The following is a 19,193-nucleotide window of genomic DNA, read 5'->3' as shown; positions in this document are numbered from 1 at the left end:
CAATCCATTACATATTATGGCAACTCGGAAGAATACGCCGTGGTCAAACGAGGAGGTGCAGACAGCGGGTGTGTGTCGCGTAGAAGATTACGTCACGGCAGTTTCCTGCAGCGTCGCTATGACAAACCAGGTACTATTGTAGAGGTACAGGTACAACTTTTACACAGTGGAAAACCAAACAGAGCCGAGTCGAGCCGAGCCGAGTCGAGTCGAGCCGAGGCGAGCTGGTACTGTGTAGTGGAAAAGCGCCATAAGTGCCCAGGTGCTGCAAGACAAGTTAGAAATGTGTGCAAGAATCAAGTTATGTTGAAAAGACCAGTGCATGGGCTCTACATCAAGGCAAGCAGAGTGGCACAGCGGAAGCGTGCTGGGCCCATAACCCAGAGGTCAATGGATCGAAACCATCCTCTGCTAAGCTTTTTTTCGCTTTCATATGTGCCCAGGTGCTGCTTAAAGAAACGACGATGCAACTGGTAAACTTGTTGTAATTTGCAAAAAAATTCATACATAATTGACTAGTTAGAAATGTGTGCCAGAATCAAGTGGTTTTGAAAAGACCGGCGTATAGTACTCTCGTCAAGGAAAGCAGAGTGGCGCAGCGGAAGCGTGCTGGGCCCATAACCCAGAGGTCGAAGGATCGAAACCTTCCTCTGCTAAGCTTGTGTCACTTTTATATGTGCCCAGGTGCTGCAAGACAAGTTAGAAATGTGTGCAAGATTCGTTATGTTGAAAAGACCAGTGCACAGACTCTACATCAAGACAAGCAGAGTGGTGCAGCGGAAGCGTGCTGGGCCCATAACCCAGAGGTCGATGGATCGAAACCATCCTCTGCTAAGCTTGTTTCACTTTTATTTGTGCCCAAGTGCTTCAAGACAAGTTAGAAATGTGTGCAAGATTCATGTTATGTTGAAAAGACCAGTGCACGAGCTCTACATCAAGTCAAGCAGAGTGGAGCAGCGGAAGCGTGCTGGGCCCATAACCCAGAGGTCGATGGATCGAAACCATCCTCTGCTGATCTTGTTTCACTTTTATATGTGCTCAGGTGCTGCAAGACAAGTTAGAAACGTGTGCCAGAATCAAGTGATGTTGAAAAGACCAGTGTACGGGCTCTACATCAAGGTGAGCAGAGTGGCGCAGCGGAAGCGTGCTGGGCCCATAACCCAGAGGTCGACGGATCGAAACCATCCTCTGCTAATCTTGATTCACTTTTATATGTGCCCAAGTGCTGCAAGACAAGTTAGAAATATGTGCAAGAATCATGTTATGTTGAAAAGACCAGCGCACAGGCTCTATATCAAGACAAGCAGAGTGGCGCAGCGGAAGCGTGCTGGGCCAATAACCCAGAGGTCGATGGATCGAAACCATCCTCTGCTAAGGTTTTTCGCTTTCATATGTGCCCAGGTGCTGCTCAAAGAAACGACGATGCAACTGGTAAACTTGTTGTAATTTGCAAAAAAATTCATACATAATAGACTAGTTAGAAATGTGTGCCAGGCTCAAGTGGTTTTGAAAAGACCGGCGTATGGTACTCTCGTCAAGGAAAGCAGAGTGGCGCAGCGGAAGCTTGCTGGGCCCATAACCCAGAGGTCGATGAATCGAAACCATCCTCTGCTAAGACTTCTCAGCTTGTATATATGACAGAGCCCCCAAAAAAGAGAAATGTTCAGAGCCTGCTCATGAAAACCTAAAGTCACTTGGTCCTCTCACAATAGTTGTTCATCCAGAAGCTGAATGAGATGGAGAACTAAAAGAAAAAGTAAACAACTGCATGACAGCCCCAGTGGCCTAATGGATAAGGCACTGGCCTCCTAAGCCAGGGATTGTGGGTTCGAGTCCCATCTGGGGTGACTTTCAGCAGAGTGGCGCAGCGAAGGAGTGCTGGGCCCATAACCCAGAAGTCGATGGATCGAAACCATCCTCTGCTAATCTTGTTTCACTTTTATATGTGCTCAGGTGCTGCAAGACAAGTTAGAAACGTGTGCCAGAATCAAGTGATGTTGAAAAGACCAGTGTACGGGCTCTACATCAAGGTGAGCAGAGTGGCGCAGCGGAAGCGTGCTGGGCCCATAACCCAGAGGTCGATGGATCGAAACCATCCTCCGCTAAGCTTGTTTCACTTTTATTTGTGCCCAAGTGCTTCAAGACAAGTTAGAAATTTGTGCAAGAATCATGTTATGTTGAAAAGACCAGTGCACGAGCTCCACATCAAGTCAAGCAGAGTGGCGCAGCGGAAGCGTGCTGAGCCCATAACCCAGAGGTCGATGGATCGAAACCATCCTCTGCTAAGGCTTCTGAGCTTGTATATATGATAGAGCCCCGAAAAAAGAGAAATGTTCAGAGCCTGTTCGTGAAAACCTAAAGTCACTTGGTCCTCTCACAATAGTTGTTCATCCAGAAGCTGAATGAGATGGAGAACTAAAAGAAAAAGTAAACAACTACACGACAGCCTCAGTGGCCTAATGGATAAGGCACTGGCCTCCTAAGCCAGGGATTGTGGGTTCGAGTCCCATCTGGGGTGACTTTCAGCAGAGTGGCGCAGCGAAGGCGTGCTGGGCCCATAAGCCAGAAGTCGATGGATCGAAACCATCCTCTGCTAATCTTTTTTTCAGTTTTATATGTGCTCAGGTGCTGCAAGACAAGTTAGAAACGTGTGCCAGAATCAAGTGATGTTGAAAAGACCAGTGTACGGGCTCTACATCAAGGTGAGCAGAGTGGCGCAGTGGAAGTGTGCTGGGCCCATAACCCAGAGGTCGATGGATCGAAACCATCCTCTGCTAATCCTGTTTCACTTTTATATGTGCTCAGGTGCTGCAAGACAAGTTAGAAATGTGTGCAAGATTCATGTTATGTTGAAAAGACCAGTGCACGAACTCTACATCAAGTCAAGCAGAGTGGCGCAACGGAAGCGTGCTGGGCCCATAACCCAGAGGTCGACGGATCGAAACCTTCCTCTGCTAAGCTTGTGTCACTTTTATATGTGCCCAGGTGCTGCAAGACAAGTCAGAAATGTGTGCAAGAATCAAGTTATGTTGAAAAGACCAGTGCATGGGCTCTATATCAAGGCGAGCAGAGTGGCACAGCGGAAGCGTGCTGGGCCCATAACCCAGAGGTCGATGGATCGAAACCATCCTCTGCTAAGCTTGTTTCACTTTTATTTGTGCCCAAGTGCTTCAAGACAAGTTAGAAATTTGTGCAAGAATCATGTTATGTTGAAAAGACCAGTGCATGAACTCTACATCAATCAAGCAGAGTGGCGCAGCGGAAGCGTACTGGGCCCATAACCCAGAGGTCGATGGATCGAAACCATCCTCTGCTAAGCTTGTTTCACTTTTATTCGTGCCCAAGTGCTTCAAGACAAGTTAGAAATTTGTGCAAGAATCATGTTATGTTGAAAAGACCAGTGCACGAGCTCTACATCAAGTCAAGCAGAGTGGCGCAGCGGAAGCGTGCTGGGCCCATAACCCAGAGGTTGATGGATCGAAACCTTCCTCTGCTAAGCTTGTGTCACTTTTATATGTGCCCAGGTGCTTCAAGACAAGTTAGAAATTTGTGCAAGAATCATGTTATGTTGAAAAGACCAGTGCACGAGCTGCACATCAAGTCAAGCAGAGTGGCGCAGCGGAAGCGTGCTGGGCCCATAACCCAGAGGTCGATGGATCGAAACCATCCTCTGCTAAGACTTCTGAGCTTGTATATATGACAGAGCCCCGAAAAAAGAGAAATGTTCAGAGCCTGTTCATGAAAAGCTAAAGTCACTTGGTCCTCTCACAAAAGTTGTTCATCCAGAAGCTGAATGAGGTGAAGAACTACAAGAAAAAGTAAACAGCTGCATGACAGCCCCAGTGGCCTAATGGATAAGGCACTGGCCTCCTAAGCCAGGGATTGTGGATTCAAGTCCCATCTGGGGTGACTTTCAGCAGAGTGGCACAGCGAAAGCGTGCTGGGCCCATAACCCAGAGGTCGATGGATGGAAACCATCCTCTGCTAAGCTTGTTTCACTTCTATATGTGCCCAGGTGCTGCAAGACAAGTTAGAAATGTGTGCAAGAATCAAGTTATTTTGAAAAGACCAGTTCACAGGCTCTACATCAAGGTGAGCAGAGTGGTGCAGCGGAAGCGTGCTGGGCCCATAACCCAGAGGTCGATGGATCGAAACTATCCTCTGCTAAGCTTGTTTCACTTCTATATTGGCGCTTTTCCACTACACAGTACCAGCTCGCCTCAGCTCGCCTCGGCTCGACTCGACTCGGCTCTGTTTGGTTTTCCACTGTGTAAAAGTTGTACCTGTACCGGCTTCCAGGTACTTTTTTTCATACCACCTCCAGCGAGGTTCCAAGCGAGCTGAGGCGAGCTGAGGCGATACTAAATGTGACGTGAAAACACAGCAGACTGCTGATTGGTCAGAGAGAATCGTCACTATTCACTGCGTCGTCATTGCACGCGCCAGCAAAAGTATCCAGAATAACCCCACCATTTTTAAAAAGTTTGGCCAGAGATTGCGTGACATATCCAATCCATTACATATTATGGCAACTCGGAAGAATACGCCGTGGTCAAACGAGGAGGTGCAGACAGCGGGTGTGTGTCGCGTAGAAGATTACGTCACGGCAGTTTCCTGCAGCGTCGCTATGACAAACCAGGTACTATTGTAGAGGTACAGGTACAACTTTTACACAGTGGAAAACCAAACAGAGCCGAGTCGAGCCGAGCCGAGTCGAGTCGAGCCGAGGCGAGCTGGTACTGTGTAGTGGAAAAGCGCCATAAGTGCCCAGGTGCTGCAAGACAAGTTAGAAATGTGTGCAAGAATCAAGTTATGTTGAAAAGACCAGTGCATGGGCTCTACATCAAGGCAAGCAGAGTGGCACAGCGGAAGCGTGCTGGGCCCATAACCCAGAGGTCAATGGATCGAAACCATCCTCTGCTAAGCTTTTTTTCGCTTTCATATGTGCCCAGGTGCTGCTTAAAGAAACGACGATGCAACTGGTAAACTTGTTGTAATTTGCAAAAAAATTCATACATAATTGACTAGTTAGAAATGTGTGCCAGAATCAAGTGGTTTTGAAAAGACCGGCGTATAGTACTCTCGTCAAGGAAAGCAGAGTGGCGCAGCGGAAGCGTGCTGGGCCCATAACCCAGAGGTCGAAGGATCGAAACCTTCCTCTGCTAAGCTTGTGTCACTTTTATATGTGCCCAGGTGCTGCAAGACAAGTTAGAAATGTGTGCAAGATTCGTTATGTTGAAAAGACCAGTGCACAGACTCTACATCAAGACAAGCAGAGTGGTGCAGCGGAAGCGTGCTGGGCCCATAACCCAGAGGTCGATGGATCGAAACCATCCTCTGCTAAGCTTGTTTCACTTTTATTTGTGCCCAAGTGCTTCAAGACAAGTTAGAAATGTGTGCAAGATTCATGTTATGTTGAAAAGACCAGTGCACGAGCTCTACATCAAGTCGAGCAGCGGAAGCGTGCTGGGCCCATAACCCAGAGGTCGATGGATCGAAACCATCCTCTGCTGATCTTGTTTCACTTTTATATGTGCTCAGGTGCTGCAAGACAAGTTAGAAACGTGTGCCAGAATCAAGTGATGTTGAAAAGACCAGTGTACGGGCTCTACATCAAGGTGAGCAGAGTGGCGCAGCGGAAGCGTGCTGGGCCCATAACCCAGAGGTCGATGGATCGAAACCATCCTCTGCTAAGGTTTTTCGCTTTCATATGTGCCCAGGTGCTGCTCAAAGAAACGACGATGCAACTGGTAAACTTGTTGTAATTTGCAAAAAAATTCATACATAATAGACTAGTTAGAAATGTGTGCCAGGCTCAAGTGGTTTTGAAAAGACCGGCGTATGGTACTCTCGTCAAGGAAAGCAGAGTGGCGCAGCGGAAGCTTGCTGGGCCCATAACCCAGAGGTCGATGAATCGAAACCATCCTCTGCTAAGACTTCTCAGCTTGTATATATGACAGAGCCCCCAAAAAAGAGAAATGTTCAGAGCCTGCTCATGAAAACCTAAAGTCACTTGGTCCTCTCACAATAGTTGTTCATCCAGAAGCTGAATGAGATGGAGAACTAAAAGAAAAAGTAAACAACTGCATGACAGCCCCAGTGGCCTAATGGATAAGGCACTGGCCTCCTAAGCCAGGGATTGTGGGTTCGAGTCCCATCTGGGGTGACTTTCAGCAGAGTGGCGCAGCGAAGGAGTGCTGGGCCCATAACCCAGAAGTCGATGGATCGAAACCATCCTCTGCTAATCTTGTTTCACTTTTATATGTGCTCAGGTGCTGCAAGACAAGTTAGAAACGTGTGCCAGAATCAAGTGATGTTGAAAAGACCAGTGTACGGGCTCTACATCAAGGTGAGCAGAGTGGCGCAGCGGAAGCGTGCTGGGCCCATAACCCAGAGGTCGATGGATCGAAACCATCCTCCGCTAAGCTTGTTTCACTTTTATTTGTGCCCAAGTGCTTCAAGACAAGTTAGAAATTTGTGCAAGAATCATGTTATGTTGAAAAGACCAGTGCACGAGCTCCACATCAAGTCAAGCAGAGTGGCGCAGCGGAAGCGTGCTGAGCCCATAACCCAGAGGTCGATGGATCGAAACCATCCTCTGCTAAGGCTTCTGAGCTTGTATATATGATAGAGCCCCGAAAAAAGAGAAATGTTCAGAGCCTGTTCGTGAAAACCTAAAGTCACTTGGTCCTCTCACAATAGTTGTTCATCCAGAAGCTGAATGAGATGGAGAACTAAAAGAAAAAGTAAACAACTACACGACAGCCACAGTGGCCTAATGGATAAGGCACTGGCCTCCTAAGCCAGGGATTGTGGGTTCGAGTCCCATCTGGGGTGACTTTCAGCAGAGTGGCGCAGCGAAGGCGTGCTGGGCCCATAAGCCAGAAGTCGATGGATCGAAACCATCCTCTGCTAATCTTTTTTTCAGTTTTATATGTGCTCAGGTGCTGCAAGACAAGTTAGAAACGTGTGCCAGAATCAAGTGATGTTGAAAAGACCAGTGTACGGGCTCTACATCAAGGTGAGCAGAGTGGCGCAGTGGAAGTGTGCTGGGCCCATAACCCAGAGGTCGATGGATCGAAACCATCCTCTGCTAATCCTGTTTCACTTTTATATGTGCTCAGGTGCTGCAAGACAAGTTAGAAATGTGTGCAAGATTCATGTTATGTTGAAAAGACCAGTGCACGAACTCTACATCAAGTCAAGCAGAGTGGCGCAACGGAAGCGTGCTGGGCCCATAACCCAGAGATCGATGGATCGAAACCATCCTCTGCTAAGCTTGTTTCACTTTTATATGTGCCCAGGTGCTGCAAGACAAGTTAGAAATGTGTGCAAGAATCGCTTATATAGCAGACGGAAGGGGTGGGTGGGGTGTTAGTGTTGTTTTGTTTTTGTTTTCTTTTCTGTATGTTGAAATAGACACTTTTATATGTATATTCAGGTTGTATATGCTTGTATAGTAAGACCAAGAACACTGTATTGCATGATAATATATACCTGTGTATACTTAATATTTGCAGATGTAGATAATTTTTGTTTAACCTTGTATGTAAAAAATATGGAGGACCTTTTGATCTTTAACAATTGTGTATTACTGATATTTCTCCAATAAAAAAAAGAAAAGAAAAAAAAAGAAATGTGTGCAAGAATCAAGTTATGTTGAAAAGACCAGTGCACGGGCTCTACATCAAGGCAAGCAGAGTGGCGCAGCGGAAGCGTGCTGGGCCCATAACCCAGAGGTCGATGGATTGAAACCATCCTCTGCTAAGCTTTTTTCGCTTTTATATGTGCCCAGGTGCTGCTTAAAGAAACAACAATGCAACTGGTAAACTTGTTGTAATTTGCAAAAAAATTCATACATAATAGACTAGTTAGAAATGTGTGCCAGGCTCAAGTGGTTTTGAAAAGACCGGCGTATGGTACTCTCGTCAAGGAAAGCAGAGTGGCGCAGCGGAAGCTTGCTGGGAGCTATCGAAGGCAGGGTGACACAAAAGGTGGCTTAAGCAGGAAACACCGGATAGGTTTGTGATGTCTTGGGGTATAACGGTAGCATGGCTGAATGCAGATCAGACGGTTGCATGTTCCAATCACATCAGTTGATCTCTTCTTGACATCCATAGTATAAAGTCTACAGCCCTTTACCGTGACTGATTTGCAAATTGAATCAAAGCAATTAAGCAAGGAACGCCGACTTGTTTTCTCGACCTCGTGGCCGAGAAAACAGAGTGTGCCTGACCCCTGATCGGGAGGTTGCGTGTTCCAATTATGTTGAGGTCAAGCGATCTGTTCTTGACTTTGTGAGTGTAAAGACTAGCTGATTTGCATAGTTTATCAAAGTGCTTAAGCATGAAACACTAAATAATTTTTCCGCTATCTTGTAGTGCAACGGTAGAGTGCTTGGCTCCAAATCACCTTGAGGTGTCGATCTGTTTTTAATCTCCTGAGTATGAAGTCCAACATCAAGAGTGTTCCTTGAGCACCGTATATTTACTGATTTGCATTCTGTGTCAAGGCGGTTAAGCAAAATACATCACCTCTGGGTTCAGGACCTCGTGGCGCAACGGTAGCGCGTCTGGCCCCAAATCACCTTGAGGTCAGACGATCTGTTTTTGATCTCCTGAGTATGAAGTCCAACATCAAGAATGTTCCTTGAGCACCGTATATTCACTGATTTGCATTCTGTGTCAAGGCGGTTAAGCAAAATACATCACCTCTGGGTTCAGGACCTTGTGGCGCAACGGTAGCGAGTCTGGCCCCAAATCACCTTGAGGTCAGACGATCTGTTTTTGATCTCCTGAGTATGAAGTCCAACATCAAGAATGTTCCTTGAGCACCGTATATTTACTGAGTTGCATTCTGTGTCAAGGCGGTTAAGCAAAATACATCACCTCTGGGTTCAGGACCTCGTGGCGCAACGGTAGCGCGTCTGGCCCCAAATCACCTTGAGGTCAGACGATCTGTTTTTGATCTCCTGAGTATGAAGTCCAACATCAAGAATGTTCCTTGAGCACCGTATATTCACTGATTTGCATTCTGTGTCAAGGCGGTTAAGCAAAATACATCACCTCTGGGTTCAGGACCTTGTGGCGCAACGGTAGCGCGTCTGGCCCCAAATCACCTTGAGGTCAGACGATCTGTTTTTGATCTCCTGAGTATGAAGTCCAACATCAAGAATGTTCCTTGAGCACCGTATATTCACTGATTTGCATTCTGTGTCAAGGCGGTTAAGCAAAATACATCACCTCTGGGTTCAGGACCTCGTGGCGCAACGGTAGCGCGTCTGACTCCAGATCAGAAGGTTGCGTGTTCAAATCACGTCGGGGGTCACGTGATTTCTTGTTGACTTCTAATGTGAAAAGAGGTCCTGTCATTGTGTGCTGCAGTGGTTTCCAATCCCACCGTTCTGTATGTCTCCCTTATTAAACACACCTGATTCAGATCATTAGCTCGTTAGGAGAAAAGCTCCATGAACTCATCTGGTTGTGTCAGAAAAAGGAGACAGACAAAATATGCAGGGCCGTGTTTTCCAGAGTCATCGTAACCCTAAGTTGATTGTAACTCTATTGGTTTCAATGCGTCTACATTGTATTAAGTATTGCAATGCTTTTGGGAAACACAGCCCAGAGCAGGGGGTCACCAGGATCAGGATTGAAAACCACCGGTGTACTGTGATAGATTTGTATCTTGACCTGTTATTTTTATTAAGCCTGAGATCTCATGTAATAAGCATTCCTGTCATTGTGACAGATCTGCCTCTTGATGTGTTACTTTTTCATATCTTGCCTTGCAATCTCTGAAGAAATCGTGGAAACATCTACGTGCCGAATTCAAAAGCCAGCTCCTTCGAGCCGGAATCGAACCAGCGACCTAAGGATGGCCAATGTATCATATACAGTCCTCCACTCTACCAGCTGAGCTATCGAAGGCAGGGTGACAAAAGGTGGCTTAAGCAGGAAACACCAGATACGTTAGTGAGCCTGACCCCGCATCGGGGGGTTGCGTGTTCCAATTATGTTGAGGTCAAGCGATCTGTTCTTGACTTTGTGAGTGTAAAGACTAGCTGATTTGCATGAAACACTAAATAATTTTTCCGCTATCTTGTAGTGCAACGGTAGAGTGTCTGGCTCCAAATCACCTTGAGGTCAGACGATTCTTACCATAGTCTGTAACTACTAATATATATGTTTTACCTGCTAATTCTAATAATAATTATTATTATTATGGAGTTCAAGCTCGATTCAGAAGTCCACTCCTTCATCTTAAAAACATATTAATTGCTAAAATTCGATTACATTGCAATTAGCACAAATTGGGCTACAATAATATTTAAGCAACATGAAATGTACATTTGTGTTTTTGAGAAAATAACGTTTATGCGTGGTAAGTGAAAAACTAAAGTTTTGAAGTCACTGAAATAAGGCCATGAAACACATACAGAACATTAGTTCACACTACTTTTAAGAATTAGATGTCGTAGGCTAGATTTTTGTCAACCAAATGATGTGAAATTATCTTGTTCACTCGTTCATAGAAAACAATATATTGATATACATTTTCTAAAACATGTTTTGTGTTTGAAAGGGAATATTCAAAGGAATGGCAATGAGCCATGAATATTTAGCAATTCACACCTGAGAGACAAAGAGCCCTGCCCTAATGGCCCATTATTACTACTGTTAGTATTAGGAAAGGAACAATGTGAGAAGATTCAAAGAATGGAGTATTATATTATTTGTATTTATTTACAACAAAGTATAATCAAAACATGCATAATGAAGGTCAAAGAAACATTATTGAGCACCCTGATCTAACCACAGAGATGTGGAAAACTTCTGAAAACTTTTTCTGAGTTCTGTTCAACAAATGAAACAAATAAATGATATTTAACTGATTGAAAAACTCATCAGTAGTAGTCACTTGTTTTTACACTAGAATACCAGTGTAGTTGAACATCTGAAGTTGGTAAAGCGCTCTCAGAGAAAAACAGTTTGAAGAGACTCAAGTAAACATCAGCAGGATTCATCTGTTGAGCAGGTTTCAGATCACTAAAAAAAAAAAAAAAACATCACCCCTCTGCCTTATGCTGCGTTCACACCGCCCCAAATGTCAAGCGTCAGTTGCGGCAAGATTACATCTAAAGTAAATGGTTGAGTCCGTCAGAGGCTCTGCGTTGCGTTGTGTCCGTTGGATCCGTCAACTTTTCAAGCGTTACCTGCGTTTCAAGCGTCAACGCAGCAAACGCAAGCAACGCAGAAGTTCAGCTAGCTGAACTTTTGACGGACTTGACGCACTTGACGCAGTGCTTCAACCAATCAGAGCGTCTCACTGTAGCGACGTCACCACACGTATCTTGAATGAAGCGGGAGCAGAGAAAAAATCATTTTCAATTTAATTATATTACATATATATAGTGCTCATTGTAGCCGTCTGCAATCGCAGATAATTGTATGATCCGCCCTCATGGTTGTATAAAGACAGGAATGTAAAGGAACTTGCTTGGATGAAGATCGCTGAAGAGATCGGGGATGTCGGCGTTATCAAATCTTTTCTCAACGTAATTATTTCCCATTTCGTTAGCTAGGGAAACATGGTCAACAGAGGATCCCAAAATGTCCAGTCCCAATAGTTTGCTATGGTTTATTTAGGGGAAGTGTGCAAAAAACTAGATGCGTTGGGTGCGTTGCCTGACGTGTGCGGTGTGAACGCACCAAAAAGCAAGCGTTGCCAGCTTCAACGTACATGCGTCAAACTAGATGCGTTGGGAGCGTTGCCTGACGCAGACAAAGTGTGCAGTGTGAATTTACCATTAGTCCCCACAGCCTGTCCTCAGCCTCTGTCATAATTTTATTGGTGCTGTCTTCTGTTACGGTTGCTGGGAATGAAGAGTCAGAGGGAATGACAAGGAGCCCAGAGTAACAATTAAACAGAGTATTTAATGAAATAGGAATGCAGGGTACATACTGCCTTGTACTGTCAAAAAATGACAGTACAAGGAGAAGAAACACTAGGAGACATGTAACAACCTCCTCCTATATAGGTACGTGATGTACTTAAAGGGGCCACCGTACTACACATGTATATTTGACGGTTTTGATATACAGTATGTAGATGTCACAAGTACAAGGAAAGAGTTTATATAAATGCTTTAATGTGAGGTTTGTTTCATATTTAGGTACAATAGTGCAATTTATTTTCCATATCTGTTTAGTTTAGTTAATTGATTATTCCCTGCTGCACCTGAGTTTAATTATCCTGTGTATTTAGGTTCCTGCTTGGCCCTTCCTTTTTGTCCAGTTTTAAATGTCTTTGTGTTGTGTTGGATGTATGTTCCTGTCTGGATTACCCTTTGTGGATTTTATTAAAGAACTTTCAATGAATTCTCATCTCTGATACTATGAAGGTAAAAATGATATAAGGCTATAAATTGAACAAAAAGAAGTGGACCACGTGACGAAATCAATGCGAAAGCTGATATGTTCTTAAAGTACTGACTTTGACTGAGATTGTAGGAGCTGAAAGTGCAAAGAGTGAAGAGTTTTTTGTTTTTGTGTGTGTGTGTGTGTGTGTGTGTGTGTGTGTGTGTGTGAAGGGGGTCGCACACCGAACGCGCAGCGCCGCGTCGCGTCGCGCCACGTCTTTAAAATTCGAACACATAGTTTTCTATGAGCATACGCACACCGGCGGCGCCATTCGGCGTCTGTCCGCGGCGCCCAGCTACGACTCAGGAAGCTGTTCAAATTTCTGCCGCGCCACAGAGCGCCATCTGCATAGTTTTATATTAAATAACATCATATTTGTCTCAAATCGTCCTATTAGATTAAAAAAAACAAGATACCACTGCTGCAAAATACTAACGTTACTTACATTAGGTTTACAGCTTGAAAAAAATGTAAACCTATATAATTAATTCATATTTTATTTTCTCGAGACATTTTTACATAGGCTACGCAAAATCTAAAGTCCTATGTAACATTTGCCTGTCATTATTATATTCACTGTCTTTGACTGCCATCTATTGGATTTACAAGGTCACAACCGTCATTCAGGTCATTTAAATAACGGTGTAGCGGAGCGCGATGGACGACGAAAAACTGATCAAGGAAGTAGGGAAATAGAAATAGCCAGAATTATTTGCAACAAATCATAGATTCAACATAAGGAATTCATCAGCTTGGAGGAAGATTACCGATGTCATCGGTTTTTCAGGTAAGAATGTTCAATTTTGTTTATGTACGATCTGAGGTAAAATTTATAGTGAGCAACTGTATGTAATTGTACAGTACAATCATAAAATAATGTACAGTACAGGCATTGTCATTTCATGTCCTTAAAAATATCAATACTGTTGACCACAAAATGACAATTATTTTATTTTAAATACAAACCCTCATGTTGAATTTAGACTCCAATAAACTGCCTCAACAACAATACGATTATAATTGAAGTTTACAAAGAAATAAGTATACCTTACACAACAAAATAGCATGTAGTTTTTTATTGAGCAAACAAATCATATTACTAGCTACAGCATAAGGAATGTTGAAATTGCTTGTAATAATACAAAATGCTACTAATTGATGAATGGGAATCTAGCCTAAAAATGAGCTGGCGCGTATAGAATGTGCGCGTCCGGTGTGCGATACCTCCAGCTGTCCTCGACGCGACGCGACGCGACGCTGCGCTTCTCGTTCGGTGTGCGACCCCCTTGAGTAGTCTGTGTTAAAAAATGCAGAACCTTGTAATTTGGCAACAGAAAAAATGCTGTACAAATAGAATTCCATGAAGTGTTTGATGTATGTGCTAAAAGTGATGAGTTGTAAAATGTAGCTTGGCTGGGTAGCCAACAAAAAAATAAATATAATGGGTTGATAAGAAGCTATTTGTGCATAGACAGAGGAGGGGTATGAAAATGTTACTGTTGAGTACAACTATTTAATAATTTTTTTTAAACACTTTTTTCAATGTATAATTAACAAAAAAATTAATGAAGGCCAGCTGCTTAGGATTGTTTATTGTAGCAAATTAATCTACTGTACATCCAGGCTAATGGAAGCACAACAAAGAATGAACTGTGCAGATTATAAAAAAGACCTGCACAAACTAGAATAATATTTTCATGCTTCTCCTAATAAAGTCCATAAACGTAAACATATTACAACATTAAATTGACTAAACAATAAGCTAGAATACATTTAACATCAATGGGAACATGTCATTTTGTTCAGTTTATGTCAATTCATTTATAATCTTCCAGTTACATTGTTGCTTTTCCCAGCAAGGTAAAAGTTTGACTAATATTTTGATTCATAGAAATCCACACATGGAATAGAGTGACATGATTGTTCTGTAAGTCTGGTGAAAAACAACATTTTAGTACTTTGACTACAATTGAATGTATTTCAAAATGATTGTGTAGATGATTGTACAAATTGCTCCATTTTCTAAACCTCTTCTTGCATAAAAAAAAACGGAAGTTTCTTTCCCGAATGAGTTTGCAAATGACGGATCAGGCTGCTTTGACGTGTGAAACTCTTCTCACACTGAAGACACTTTTTATTATTATTATTATTTCCTTTATTTAGCCAGGAGATCACATTGAGACAGTACTATCTCTTCTTCCAGTGAGACCTGGTCAAAACAGCAGCACATAAAGTTTCACAAAGAAGATCAGAAAACACAATACCACCAAAATTACTAAATCAGATCATAAAAAACAATTACATGTATCCTTTAAGACATTATACAGAAGATGTTTAAAAGTACTCAAAGTTGGAAGGTTGTCATCATTCCAAGCCTTAGGAGCATAAAAGGAGAAAGTACATTTGCCAAGATTTGACGTTACCCTTGGGACTATTAACCGAATACAGGAACCAGATCTAGTGCGTTGATTATTTGGGTGAAATCTTAACAAATTAGAAAGATAAGATGGTAGTTTACCTAAAAGAGCCTTTAAAATAAATAAATACAAATGTAATTTTCTCCTTTTGATATAAAGATAACCAGTCTAAGGAATTGTACAAAATACAGTGATGCGTCCGTGAGTCTGCACCTGTGACAAAGCGTATTGCTGCATGATAAACAGAATCTAGTTTTCTCAATAAAGTAACAGATGCATGCATATATATATATATATATATGGTCACCGTAATCAAGTATAGACAAAAATGTACTCTCTACTAATTTCTTACGAGCCTTACAAGGAAAACATTTTTTAACCGATATAAAAAACCTAATTTCGGCCTGAGCTTTTTTAGTAACTTGTCAATGTGTATATCAAAGGTTAATCTCTCGTCAATCCAAATACCTAGGTATTTATAAGAGCTAACTCTTTCTATTGATATACCGTTCGAAAATATGATTTCACTTGTACGGTTTCTCTCCAGTGTGAACTGTCATGTGAATCTTAAAGTTTACTTTATACATGAAACTCTTTCCACACTGTTCGCAGGTGTAAGGTTTCTCTCCAGTGTGAATGCTCATGTGGACAGTAAGGGTTCTTTTCCACATAAATCTCTTTTCACACTGAGAGCAGGTAAAAGGCTTCTCTCCAGTGTGAGTTCTCATATGGACAGTAAGGTTATATTTATTTGTAAAACTCTTTCCACATTGAGGGCATATTAACAGCTTCTTTTCAATGTAAATTTCATGTGAGTCTTAAGATCTCCATTTCGTGAGAAACTCTTCCCACACTGTTGGCAGCTGTAAGGTCTCTCTCCAGTCTGAATTCTCATGTTAGAATTAAAGCAGCCTACTCCTGCAGCTTAGCTGGCAACCCCGAGTCAGGGGGGAGCGGGAGGGGATACACCGTTCTACAGTTTTTTGAAAGTGATTGCAGTACCAGTTTTGGCCACAATCTTACATACGGTTCCTTTAAGGTTTGTACTTTGTGTTTTTTTTTCTGGTGAGAAAGTCTTTTTATTCTGTGAGCAACTAATTGATTTTTCTTCTGTTTTAAAATTATGTTTCTCATTTTGATATTTCTCTCCTGTTTCATTGAGTTCTTGACTTTCAGAGTCATCAGGTCTGAGGTGAAATAAGAAAAAATTAATAAACAGCAGTTTAATGGCACAAAGCAACAGACAACAAAAATTTAGACTAGTGCTGTCAATCAATTAAAAAATAACTGACAATACTAATTTGACAATAGTTTCACATTGAATCTCCAAATTAATGTAAAACAACTTAATCATTGTACATTTAAAATATGGGGCTTATTGGCATCTTTCACCAAGTAGCCAATTGTTAATGAAGACCAGTCTCACTGATACAAATACTGCTAATGATCTGTCTCTATTAAATGCATTTCCTTCCAATTTTAGCCATTAATTATAGCCATAATTAAAAACAGTTATTTGTAACACACACACACACACACACACACACACACACATGTGTGTGTTACAAATAACTTTTTATACAAATATATGCTTTTATCACAACTACCATATAATTATAAAAAAAATCAGCTCCTTAAAAAACAAAAAAACAAAACATTATCTGCCATGTTTATCTTCACGCTAGAGAATTTAAAAGCAGAATTCAAGTAAGAAAAATTTTCTAATTAAATCTACATTTTTGGTTTCTATTTAATTATTTGGCTCCAGGGTTGGGGAGTAACAAAGTACATGTAACATAATTTCATATTTAAAATACAAAATATGAGTAACTATTCAATTAGCAACCTGCACTGCTAGTCAGGACTCCCAGGAGGAAATCAGAAAGCCGAGCATTATGGAAATACAAATACAAAATTATGTAACATCATAGTCCAATTAAATTTTTTGTTTACTTGCAACTTGTCTCTCCGATCGGCTTTAAGGCACAATCTTATCTTGAAAAAGCATCTCAGTCTTTGAAAACCAGTGCTGTCAACTATATTTTCTATATTTATAACATATGGTGTGTTTAAGCAACTCTTAAAGAAGAAATGTCCTGTTTTCCTGAATATTAGCACAATTGCAAATGTGATGCTGACTTTATTCAGTTCAAAACACCTAAGACTACTTGAGAAAGGGGCATAACAGGTCCTCTTTAACTCCCATCACAGCACAAAAATTGTGCTCAACAAAGTTGCATTTGTATTCTAGTGCTATAAGATCTATTTAGAAACCAATTTTTTTTTTCCTAAAAGAGCTTGAAAATGATGTTGGCATTTGTGGACAAGAATAAGCACCATTTAGTTCTTGACCATCTGACCAACAACACTCAGTATTCACTCCTCTGCTTTTCTCATTGCATATGATTCCCTTGAAAGACATCTTGGATGCCCTGGGGGTAAGCAGATAAACATCAAATTTTCATTTTTGGGTGAACTATCCCTTTAAGCTCAGTCAAACACAATATAGCTAGTTGGCACTGTAAAGTGTACCATGGACAAAACACATTGCTTTAAAGTGTGAATTAGAATTGATATCATTGTAGGAGCCCTGTATAGGATTCTTATTGGAATCCTTTAGGATTGTTTTGACAAGGGTAATATAAACTTTTGACCTCAACTGTAATCGTGGTTGAAACAATGTAGTTGCCAAGAAACAAAGAGGTGAGGTCATAGAGTAATTTACAACAGGTTTGATTGTGGCCAATCAGAATCAAGGACCGGAACTGTCCTTTCTAGACATTTTGTTTGAAACTCTGTCCATGCTAAGGGGATCTTTTAGGCTTCTTTTCAATGTGAATCTTCATGTGCCTGTTAAGGCTTCCTTTTTGACTGAAACTGTTTCCACACTGGTTGCACGTGTAAGGCTTCTCTCCAGAGTGAATTCTCATGTGAATGTTAAGGTATCTTTTATGAGTGAAACACTTTCCACATTGTTGGCAGGTAAAAAGGCTCCCTGTAATGTGAATTGTCTGGTGAACTTTAAAGTTTCCACTTTCATTCAACCTCTTTTCAGACTGAGGGGATCTGTAAGGCTTTTCTCTATTGCACATTTTCATGTGACTTTCAAGGCCTCCTCGTTGACTGAAACTCTTTCCACACTGTTTGCATGTGAAAGGCTTCTCTCCAGTGTGAAATCTCATGTGTCTGTTAATGCATCCTTTACGAGTGAAACTTTTTCCGCACTGTTTGCATGAGTAAGGTTTCTCTCCAGTGTGAACTCTCATGTGCATTTTAATGTATCCTTGTTGTTTGAAACTCTTTCCACACTGTTTGCATGAGTAAGGCTTCTCTCCAGTGTGAAATCTCAGGTGTCTGTTAAGGCATCCTTTACGAGTAAAACTTTTTCCACACTGTTGGCATGAGTAAGGCTTCACTCCAGTGTGAATCCTCATGTGCCTTTTAAGGTGTCCTTGTTGTTTGAAACTCTTACCACACTGACAGAAAATTAAACTACTCATAGTTCCTGTCTTTTGTGCTCTTTCTTGTTTAGAAGTCTTTTCAGACTCTAAGAAACAAAAAGACTTTTCTCCAGATACAAATTGAAGATTTTCAAACTGATCTTTCTCTTCAGTTTCATTCAGTTCTTCTCTCTCCTCTTTCAGCGCTGTTAGGTCTAAGGTGGAAATACAAAAATTTAAAAGTTAACCTCAGTTTAATGGCACAAAGCAATTAACATCACAACTTGTAGATATGTAATGCATGAATGCTAGATGCTACCAGGGGCGTCCAAACCTGATCCTAGTTGGTCGGTATCCTACAGAGATTAAGGTGGCTGTTATACAATTAAATAAATCTCGGAAATGTATATAGACTGCTCTCAACTATTATATACCCATTTGATGTCTCCTGGGGAGACATTTAGAGAGAGGCTAGGAAAAAAGAAAGAGGAGAAACTCCCCAAATTATATTTTATTTACAAGGTTCGGGAGGAGCACAATCAGATAATCAACCAATTCATTTCAAATTTGATATTTAATAAGCCAAGCTTTATCATTTGTTTCTCTGTATTATATACATTTTTTTATTTGTTGAACATCAGTTAAATTGTTACTCTTAATTTGGTTTGGGTGTTTTTTTGTATTTTCTAGCTCGAGGAACAGACACATTCTCTATAGTGTGATATCTAGGTAAAGGGATCTCTCCTGAGACCCCGCCCATTGACTTATGTCCTCTGTAGTGGACATTGTGTTTTCATGCATTTTCTTTGAATTTTTTGAACTACTCTGTCAAGTCCTGTTGTACTGTGCAGAGGACATCCTGGGCTTTCTAGTGATATGTCATTTGATTGGCTGGCATGCTAGGAACCACTTCTTAC

The 19,193-nt window shown here is 41.7% G+C and overlaps 11 non-coding genes across 11 annotated transcripts; all 11 read left to right on the top strand.

The window, feature by feature from the left end:
• The first annotated feature begins 584 nt into the window (after nt 1-584).
• On the top strand, nt 585-656 carry trnam-cau (transfer RNA methionine (anticodon CAU)). The gene has a single exon. It is a non-coding gene; the product is annotated as a tRNA-Met (tRNA).
• Nucleotides 657-1,302: 646 nt separating this feature from the next.
• On the top strand, nt 1,303-1,374 carry trnai-aau (transfer RNA isoleucine (anticodon AAU)). Its single transcript has one exon. It is a non-coding gene; the product is annotated as a tRNA-Ile (tRNA).
• Nucleotides 1,375-1,774: 400 nt separating this feature from the next.
• Nucleotides 1,775-1,847, top strand: trnar-ccu (transfer RNA arginine (anticodon CCU)). The gene has a single exon. It is a non-coding gene; the product is annotated as a tRNA-Arg (tRNA).
• Nucleotides 1,848-2,445: 598 nt separating this feature from the next.
• Nucleotides 2,446-2,518, top strand: trnar-ccu (transfer RNA arginine (anticodon CCU)). Its single transcript has one exon. It is a non-coding gene; the product is annotated as a tRNA-Arg (tRNA).
• Nucleotides 2,519-3,604: 1,086 nt separating this feature from the next.
• On the top strand, nt 3,605-3,676 carry trnam-cau (transfer RNA methionine (anticodon CAU)). The gene has a single exon. It is a non-coding gene; the product is annotated as a tRNA-Met (tRNA).
• Nucleotides 3,677-3,836: 160 nt separating this feature from the next.
• trnar-ccu (transfer RNA arginine (anticodon CCU)) lies at nt 3,837-3,909 on the top strand. The gene has a single exon. It is a non-coding gene; the product is annotated as a tRNA-Arg (tRNA).
• A 1,184-nt stretch (nt 3,910-5,093) lies between these two features.
• On the top strand, nt 5,094-5,165 carry trnam-cau (transfer RNA methionine (anticodon CAU)). The gene has a single exon. It is a non-coding gene; the product is annotated as a tRNA-Met (tRNA).
• A 456-nt stretch (nt 5,166-5,621) lies between these two features.
• Nucleotides 5,622-5,693, top strand: trnam-cau (transfer RNA methionine (anticodon CAU)). The gene has a single exon. It is a non-coding gene; the product is annotated as a tRNA-Met (tRNA).
• A 400-nt stretch (nt 5,694-6,093) lies between these two features.
• Nucleotides 6,094-6,166, top strand: trnar-ccu (transfer RNA arginine (anticodon CCU)). The gene has a single exon. It is a non-coding gene; the product is annotated as a tRNA-Arg (tRNA).
• Nucleotides 6,167-6,764: 598 nt separating this feature from the next.
• trnar-ccu (transfer RNA arginine (anticodon CCU)) lies at nt 6,765-6,837 on the top strand. The gene has a single exon. It is a non-coding gene; the product is annotated as a tRNA-Arg (tRNA).
• A 2,417-nt stretch (nt 6,838-9,254) lies between these two features.
• On the top strand, nt 9,255-9,327 carry trnaw-cca (transfer RNA tryptophan (anticodon CCA)). Its single transcript has one exon. It is a non-coding gene; the product is annotated as a tRNA-Trp (tRNA).
• The last annotated feature ends 9,866 nt before the right edge of the window (nt 9,328-19,193 follow it).

Source organism: Garra rufa, chromosome 2 (genome assembly GCF_049309525.1).
Source record: "Garra rufa chromosome 2, GarRuf1.0, whole genome shotgun sequence".
Lineage (NCBI taxonomy): Eukaryota > Metazoa > Chordata > Actinopteri > Cypriniformes > Cyprinidae > Garra > Garra rufa.
Note: the sequence above shows the minus strand (reverse complement) of the source record. Positions and strands in the feature narration are given on the sequence as shown.